This window comes from Arvicanthis niloticus, chromosome 1, assembly GCF_011762505.2.
Source record: "Arvicanthis niloticus isolate mArvNil1 chromosome 1, mArvNil1.pat.X, whole genome shotgun sequence".
NCBI classification, from domain to species: Eukaryota; Metazoa; Chordata; class Mammalia; order Rodentia; family Muridae; genus Arvicanthis; species Arvicanthis niloticus.
In genome coordinates, this window is record NC_047658.1 from 96,958,831 (window position 1) to 96,968,400 (window position 9,570).

Below are 9,570 nucleotides of genomic sequence, written 5' to 3' on the forward strand. Positions count from 1 at the left end.
TGAAGAACACTTGCTGCCTTTACAGAGGACCAGAATTTGGTTCCCAGCATCTACAGTGGGAGGCTCACAACTGCCTGTAACTCCAGCTCTAGGAGATTTGGTGACCTCTTCTGACTTCAGCAAGACTTAACCCAAAGTTCTCAATAAACAATTAATACATCTAGCAGAAGGTAAGAGGGTGAATCTTAGTCCTTTGAGAAGTCTGACCCACAGAAACAAATTCATTCAGTCATGCATGGATCACTTGGAGATAGACATTCCATTGTCAGATATTGTGAATACTCGAGTCATTTTTATCTAGTCCCCACGCATACATACACACAATCAAAATGTCCAACCAACCCCAAGGTTAGTGTGGTACAGTTGCCTAGGACCATTAATTTGGGGGTCAGAGTGCCTGAGCCCAAATCCAGCACATTCACTTAGAAAATGTCATTGTGCCACCATGCTGGCTTGCAGTTTCTTTGTGCCAAATGCTGATATTTATTTACTAAATATTAACCACTCGACCACCGTTTAATCTATATCTGGTGTCAGCAACAACAGCTTTGTTCAGAACACCATCTGGCAATGTCCACTAACCATTACCAAGTCATCAGAATAACTGAGTTTAGAATGATGAATGTAAAAAACTGAATTAAGACAATTCTGAGTGAAGAATTCATTTCTATTCAGAGGAGCTTTAATGTTCTCATGGTGTCCATTGGGTGCCGACCCCAAATACAGAGTCTACACAGAGGGCTTATGGTGACTCATTAACCAGACTTTAACTGAATAGAGCACTGGCTGACCACGGTGCTGACTCTCAGAGAATTAAGGACAAAGAGAATACACTGTCTACTAAATCACTCAGGAATTACAATACAAAGTATTCAAAATGTTCACATTAGAGCTGGCAAGATGGCTCAGCAGATCAGGGCCCTAGAAAACCTGCTCTCTGGGACCTGCATAGTAGAAAGAGAAAATTAACTTCCCTAAATTGTTCCCTGAGCTACACACACACGTATACACATGTACACATGTACACACACGGACACACGCATGCATGCACAGTCACACATTGGCACACACTCACAATAAATATAGACTAAAGTTAATTAATTAGTTAATGGTTGACACTTAAGAACATAAGAAATTTCAGGTTGCTTGAAAGTACCAGAAATATGTGACTCCCTGGACCACAGTGACTGCAAGATGATAAGCTAACCATATCAATTAATACTCAGCTCTGAAATAAATGACCACTTTCCACCATAAAACTTGCTTCCAGTGTACTCTAAACTTATGTCTTCTCTTTTTTTTTTCTAATTTTACTCTTCAATGACATGAAATAATGAGGCACGTTTAGGGGTACATGCATATCATATCATATTTTTGATATATGCATACGTTATATCATCACCAAACTGGTGTATTCAGCATATCCATGAACCCAGAAATTAATCATTTCTTTGTTAGTGAGAACAGGTTTTTAAATCTTGCTGTGAATGGTTTAAAATATATCTAATACAGCACTGCTGAGGCGTTGTTACTGAGAAGCACAACTGAGCATCAGACCTGCTACCCCTATTGTACCTAAGTCTATGCTCTTGCCCAAAGGCTCCACACACCATCCCCTGCCCTCCTCAGCCTTGAGGCATCTCTCCTGCCCTCCTCACTTCTGTCCCCATCAGCTTCATCATGTTTCATGTATAACCGAAGTCATTCTGTGCTTTCTTATGTATTTTAATTATCTCCTACCAACAACTTTATATACTTCTTTTACTGTATTTCCCTCTTTTAACGACTGACTTCTATTTTAAGCCACTCATCACTGCAAGTTTTCAATATCAAAAGTAAGATGAGATACGGTTCATTAAGCGTTGTTCACACCTGCTGTGTTTTAGAAGCCTTAACTACCCTGTCTCCTCTCATTATCTTCAACTGGTAAATTATTAAATTCCAGAAATGGCCTGGTTTTGGGGGATTAAGTGAAAATCATCTGAAATCAAATATTTTTCACATATGTGCTGTGGACCGTGTAAAAACTGCAGTGCATGTTTGGTGAGCATTAAAGGTAATTGTCTTTCCCAACTCTGGAAATATTTTTGTGTGTTTTGGAAGCAGGCAAAAATCTCATGCTTTGTAGCTATAAACTGTTGTATTTCACAAGTGGATATAGTTCTTTTACCCACTGTAGCTTTTGCCATAGTTTCTGTAAACTGATGTCCTCTGCCCTGCTCATGGGTGTCATAAGGTTTTGTTAAGGAAGCAATTCAAAAGCTAAGATACTAATTAATTATGCAGATATGAAAAGGCAAGCATCGTTATCAATTCCTCTTTCTGGTTAAAAAGCTTAGGTGCTGAAAGTTAAGACACAGAGCAAGGGAGTGGGGTGGGGTAGAGAATAGAATTAAAATGGCCTCACCCCAGAGCTTGAGCTCTTAACCAATACACTACACTAGACAGACATCTATTACAAATCCTGACAGTAAGGAAGACATTTGGATGGAAAGGATGAAGACGAGACCACTGCCTTCTGAGTCCTGGAAGATGGACCAGTGCAGCTATGCTCAAAGGCATTTCCAGATGGAGGAACAAGTTTGAAGACACTGAATCAATTGTGATCGCAGCTAAAGGACCCGCCATGTCCCACAATCTGGTTAAGGGAGGTAGGTCAAAGACCTGGCTCACTAGTGGCCTAGGAGGTCTTCTTAAGGCCTCTTTCTCAGGTCTATCCTCCATGTCTGGCAATGACACACAGTAGGTACTCAGTCAAAGATGAATATCCTTAGGTTGTGCTATGTCTAGACCTGTTTAAAGGTTCAGTCATTTTTTTGTGAGAGTGGACATTGGGCAAGAGGATCAGGACTATTTAGGACCAGACATCCACTTAATTCTCATCAGTTCCCACATCTTCACTGAGCTGTTCTCATGCAAGCAAGGATCAGACTGACAGCCTCTGCTCACAATCTCCACATCTGCTTTACTTACAGCTCAAAATGAGAGCTTTCCCTCACCTCGCTAGAACCCTGTAGTCCCCAGCGGATTTCAACCGTCCAGGCAATGCTAATTGGATCAAGTCGGAAATCAGGGTTTTCTGTTAAATCAGCCATTCTGCCTTGTGACAGCCTGCATGAATTGGTGTCCTTATGGTATGCTGAGCTTTAGAACGAGTTCTTCCAGGATGAAATTTCCTTCTTTAACCCAAGCTGGTCCACTACCCAGCTGATGTTTTCAGCCCCAACCATTCCCAGATCTCCACACAGAGCACTCTTCAGCCTGCCAGACGTGATTTATGGTATGTACCCCTCCTGGGCTCATAAGAAACAACAGAACTCACCTGAATGCCTGACTCCTTCATGTACAGCTCTGCCCAGAGTAACCCTAAGTCAGCCAGTGACCAACTCATATGATTTATCCTTAACCTTGAACATACAGAGCCCTCTCCATCCTGGGGCTTCAGTCGTCATTTTGCAATCTTATCACCCCTTCCTTGTTTGCTCTCCACTGACCCTACCTCTCAAGCCCTACCCAGATCTGGGCAAACAAGTCACCTAGGGACCCCAGCATCGGACATGATGAGGCCGTATCCAGAATGACCCAAGGCTTTCTGTTCACCACCCTTGAAGTCTCGCAGTATGGTGCTGATGATGCATCCCAAAGGGCTCCCTGAGAGGAACTCAACAGTTCCATTTGGTACCCTATTCTCTCCTGGTTACAGGAACAGAGGTAGTTGAGAGTTTAAAGGCCATTGTCTTGATTTATGGAACTTGTCTCTAAATTGGACTGTTAACTGCTGTAGCACTTGAATAGTAAAACCAAAGTTAAATAAACCACCCCCACTCCCAGCACGTGGAAGATCTTCACCCGTTCCCTTTCCTGGACCCAGAGGGATTGTTGAAAGACTCTAGGAGAGTCTGGGACTTCTAGGTGTGCTAGGGAACACCCAAGGAGGTGTCAGGATGGCTCTCTGTGACAAAACAGTCTCATCACAGGGTATTTTGAACCAAAATGTCCTTTGGTAATTTGGGGTCTAGTGACCAGGGATGATGGAAGTGGTCCAGTGTCAGGAAAGCAAGTCCTTCTAGAATATTCTGATTCACTCAGTACATTGAAACACATCCTGGCATCCTTATAATTTTTTGCATTCCAGCAACTCAGCTACTCACAGAGTCTCTGTCAGCCCCTGCCTTCCCTTGTTTGCTTTCTATTTTACTCACAGAACTAAGCTGGTGAAGGATTTGTGAAGCAGTCTCTGTATGTTATTTTAAACCAGTAAGGCAGGTAAAACCCTTTATTGAGCCTTTATTGTTCTCAGGAATGAGGTAAGTAAACCGGGTTGAGAAACAGACTTCAGCACCAGTAAGAACATTTTTTCAGAATATCTTTTAAAATGCAATTCTGGTATAATTTGTTAGTTTGATTAGCAAGCTTTGCTTTGCTGACTCTGCCATGTCCTTTGCCTCTGTCAGGAGAGGGCCAACAGAGGGGTGCTCTTTATTGATTTCCATAATTGATGTCAGAGAGTCCCATTACATCTCTGGGTGCTTAAACTTTTTAAAAAGTGCTGCATTCACTTCTTTGTGCAAGGACAAAAGCTATTCCCTCTCTACTGCAGTGAAGAAACATTCGGGGTCCCCTAAAATCCTTTAATGACCCAACAGCGTTAAAAGCACACCCTTTCCACTCTTTAATTATATCAAGCTACCGTAGTAGTGAAGTTAGCTAAATTGCAACTCCAGTAGGAGTGACCTGGACCACAAGGCGGGTGGGTTTCAAGCATCTGGCCGGCTTCCCCAGTAATTTATGATGGATGGAAGTTTATTAACACAAAACAGCTGAATGGGAACGAGGGCTGCTTTTCATATTCAGTGTATGTCCTAAACGGGAGAGCAGCATCTGGCCCTTCCCTGCATGGTTACATAAGGAACTCCCCCCCCCCTTTGGTAAACTTGATTTGCACATGAAATTCATTTGGCTTTTTTAACGATTTACCTACCACGAGACTTTAACCTGCTAATAAGCCCCATGCTGGCGCAATTAGTAATTGATTCTAAAGCTCTTTCTAAAAAAAAAAAATCCAAGAAGACAATTTTTAATTCAGAGTTCTTTCCCCAGTGTGTTTCTATAAATGACAGAAACACGGAAATGGAACTAATTAAGTTATTAAAAATATATTTAAAGGAAAAATACTGAGCTGCTGGATATGAAAATATATTAACCAGGAATAGATGAGTTTTAATCTCAAGTAAGATCATGCAGAGGCAAGTGTTCCACAGATTGCTTGGAAGGGGGTCTCTGTTTTGGTAGTGGGACTTGAACCTGGAACCTCCGGCTTGCTGGGTAGCACTCTACCACCAGCTTGATCCCCAGCTCCCACCTTCATTGGGATTTTTGCTTCTTTGGTTTGGGGGTTTTGGTTTCCTTTATTTTCTTGTTTTGGTTTTGTGGTGTGTGTGTGTGGCGGGGGGGGGGGGAAGGTTGTTGGGGTTTGAGGGTTGCTTTTGTTTTTTCTTTTATATTTTTAAGGCAAGAATCTCCCTAGGTTGCTTAGGCTGACCCTGAACTGATTCTGTAGCTCAGAGTCACTTTGAATCTTGATATTTTCCTACCTCCATTCCTGAGTAGCTGGGATTATAAACCAGCCCCATTGGGCCTGGCTGGGAGTACTGTAGATACAACAAACATGGACAATGTGAGTCACAGAGATTATAAAACACAGATCTACCTAGGTACTTGGGGTTTTTTTTTTTTTTTTTTTTTCAAGTTTTTCTTCTTCCCAAAAACTTGTCAGAGAGAAAGCAACTCTCATTTACTTAAACACTCGAGAACTAAATTCCCCGTGCCTTATCAATTCATTAAAATCTTTCTTGACAGACACCCACATAATCGTGTGAAGCAGTAATGGTTTCATCCATCCAGTGGGGAGAACAGAACAGGACAGTGTCTTTTTCTCACAGGAAATTTGAATCCCCACAGGGAGCTGCACCTCAACACAAACTGAAGAAGGCAATCTGTACTGGCTGAGCTCACCGCCTGCCATGGAGAGAAAAGTTCCAACCATTTTCACCCTTGCCAGCTCTTCAACAGCACAGAAAACCTGGATCTCTGTGAGCTAGAAAAGACTATTAGAGTAATGAATTAGACAGATAATCCAAGTTTTTAAAACCCCATTTCCCCCAAGTCTTTCGTTCTCCCAAGAAAGTCTAAATGGAAATACGGGAGTATGATTTCAGTATTTCACTCTCTCTGTGAAGAACAGGCGACACACGGGTCCCAGCTATGCCTGGGCCTCTCTTATCTTGGATTTATTTTCTTAAGTGTGCTAACAAGAGTAGCGAGTGTCAACATCTGTCTCCACACAGTCACCGGCTTTATTTTTGCTAGGAAACATTTGCCTTCCAAACGCTAATGGGCTGGATTGGCTTTTATTTATTTTCTGTCGGCCTGTCACGTCCCACCACAGGAAGACAGACCATTTTCTGAGCTTGGGACATGATGGGACTAGTTAGCTTATTTTGACTATGTGACTGTTAGTGATACAATCCAGGACAGCTCCCGGCAAAGGACTCTGAAGTAGGAGATGCTGTCCAGTGAAGGATGGCTCTGGTCCATAGCTCCCAGGTGGGAGGCAGCCACCTCCTTCAGGATTGAGACATCCCTTGTAGGACAGTAGGGAATGATGCACCTATTTTTTCCACAGGAAGAAGCCCAGTAACTCAGTGTCTGAGTTAGTAGAAAATCTTTGCAAAATCCACTTTCTCAAGGCAACAGGCTAAATCCGTAACTTCATGTAACGGTACCATAAACTAAAAATTAAAGACAGAATTAAGATGTAGTTCAAGAATGGACTCTTTCTGTCTGTTCAAACCTTAATCAAAGTTGACCACAAACTCGTGGGATAGTAGGCCCTGAAGCCAATGGTGCTAACACATAGATTCAAGGAAGTCCCTGAAAGCCTTGTGAATGGCAGGCTCTCACGCTGGGATGGTGGTGCACGCGTGCAATATTGGCACTAGGGTGAGGAGGATTCCAAGTTTGAGGCTAGCCTCACATACATGGGAATCTGGAGGCCAGCCTGGGCTACGTTATCATGTCTCAAAAATAAAAATAAAGGCAGATTCTCAAGTTTTAGAAATCAAGGCCAATTAATTGGTGAAGGCTCCAGGTGGCTCCCATACGTGGGCTACCAGACCACACACTGATCAATATGAGGCTCTGGAGATGAAAGATAAATGAACTTGTATTTGTTTATGTCTGTCTTCCTTCTCTAGACAGCAAGGCCAAAGGTTGGTAAGGTTTTTTTTCTATTGAAGAGCCAGAGAGAAAATAATATATTAAGCTTTGTGAGCCAAGAGGCCACATACTTTGCCATTGTAGCGTGGACCCCACTAGACAAGTATACAAACTACCAACATGTTCAAGATGAGTGAGGGCTGAGTCTGGCCAAGGTCCACAGGTTGCAACTCCTCTCTTGGAGTAGGAACCTAGTCTTCTTAGCCTGGAGCCCCATGTCTGCACAGTGTTTGCCAGATGGCGTCTGGTTGAGAAATGGTGAGGGAGTGTTCACAGTCCTTGCCTCAGGGATACACATTCTGGTGCAGTGGAGAGGAGGTGAAACAGCAAACAAGCATGATGTAAGAGGCCCATGTTCCCTGTGTTTGGGGAATATGGGGGTAGAAGGAGTATCAGGGGTCAGGGTACCAGGTAGAGCAAATACAAATTCAGGACTCTCAGTTAATTTTGAATGTGAGGGAGACGGTGACTACAGTACTGAGAACATATACTGGAAACATATGTGCTGGGTGCTGGGCAGACAGCTCAGTGGGTAAAGTGCTTGCTGGAAGAGCGTGAGGACCTGAGTTCGGATTTCTAGCACTCACAGAGAAAGCTGTGCATGAAGCTGGGTCTGTAATCTGAGATCCAGGAAGCAGATAGATCCCTAGAGCTTGCCTAAGAGAATCATGCTGCTCCAGACACAGCCTGGAGACTCAGAACCAACAAGGAAGTAGAAAATGATAGAGGATGGCACCTAATGCAAACGCCTGGGTTCGGTGGCTGCATGTCTGGGTGTGTGCAGGTGCACACACATGGCAAATACACACATACATCACCCCTCACAAAAAATATACCTGGTTCACCTGAAACTCACATTTAACTACCTACCCTCTGAGCAGGAAAATTCGGGGAAGTTCCCAGGACTGTGAGCTGTGGAAGGAGAGAGCAGATACCTGGAAATAAAAGAAGCCAAAGAATTTGAAGGACGGGACAAAAGGAGCGTCACAAAACTGACACCCCCAAGAGTTAGGGGCCACTTCTCATCTGGGCCCAGGTGTGGCTGTGGGGGATGGGTGAGCCCACAGCCGGGCTTGGAGATAGGGGTAATAGCTTTGACCCTGAATGAAAAGGTCAAACTCAATCCTGTAGATAACAGTGAAGGAGTCAAGGTCCCTAAACAGAGTAGTGACTGTTACCAAAGGGTCATGATCAACAGTACACAAACTCTCCCATGGGCTTTACAGCAAATTAAACTCTGGCCTGATTGTAACTTAGTCTCTTTCCCAGGCTCTGCGGGTTAGATTTTCTTCATTATGGAGTTGCTTTCACACACATCTACATGCACACACAATACAGTCCAAACATATTCATATGTGCACATATATACTACATGTATATTTACATGCACATGCACACACAGTTAGATACATATTAATCCATGTCTTTTGTAGGGCTTTCCTATCAAGTCTATTCAGTAAGAAACTGGACATGTGTCTCTAAAGCTCGGAAGAGAGATGGACAGATGGAGGAGCCGTTGCCTGGAAGGCAGCCACAGACGTCATGTGAGTGGGAGGGCATATAGAAAGGAGAAAGGTAGCCAAGAGAGGAACTGGAAAGAACCCCAGACTGTATGAGATGGCCAGAAGGGATAGATGAAATAGATCAAGACAGATTTGACAAGGCAACTAAAGAAGAGAAGACAGTTTTGCTCAAGAATTTAACCAAAGAGGAAGCGTGGAGAAAGAGCCACAAGAAGACTGAACACAGGCATTGAACTTGCCAGTGTAATCACTGCCATACAGCTTGTGTCTGTGTATGGATGAAGGCGAGAGACTTTGAGTTGTGTAGTCTCAGATGCGTTTATTTAATACATTTGATTATTGCCACGAGAAAGGACATCGTTCATTATCTGAGTTAGGGTTTCTATTGCTGTGAGGAGACATCAGGACTATGGCAACTCTTATAAAGGAAAGCATTTAACTGGAACTAGCTTGCAGTTCTGAGGGTTTAGTCCATTGTCATCATGGTGGGAGACATGACTGGATGCAGGCAGACATGGTGCTGGATAGGTGAGAATTCTACATCTGTATCCACAGTTGTCAGGAAGAGAGAATGGCATTGGCCTGGCTCGATCTTCTGAAACTTCTAAGCCTATTACCAAGTGACGTACTTCCCCCAACAAGGTCATACCTAATAGTGCCACTCCCTATGGGCCTGTAGGGTCCATTTTCATTCAAAGCACCACACTCATGAAGTCAGCAAACATTCCCAGAGCATGTATTCTGTACCAGACACATCCTACCTAGATGA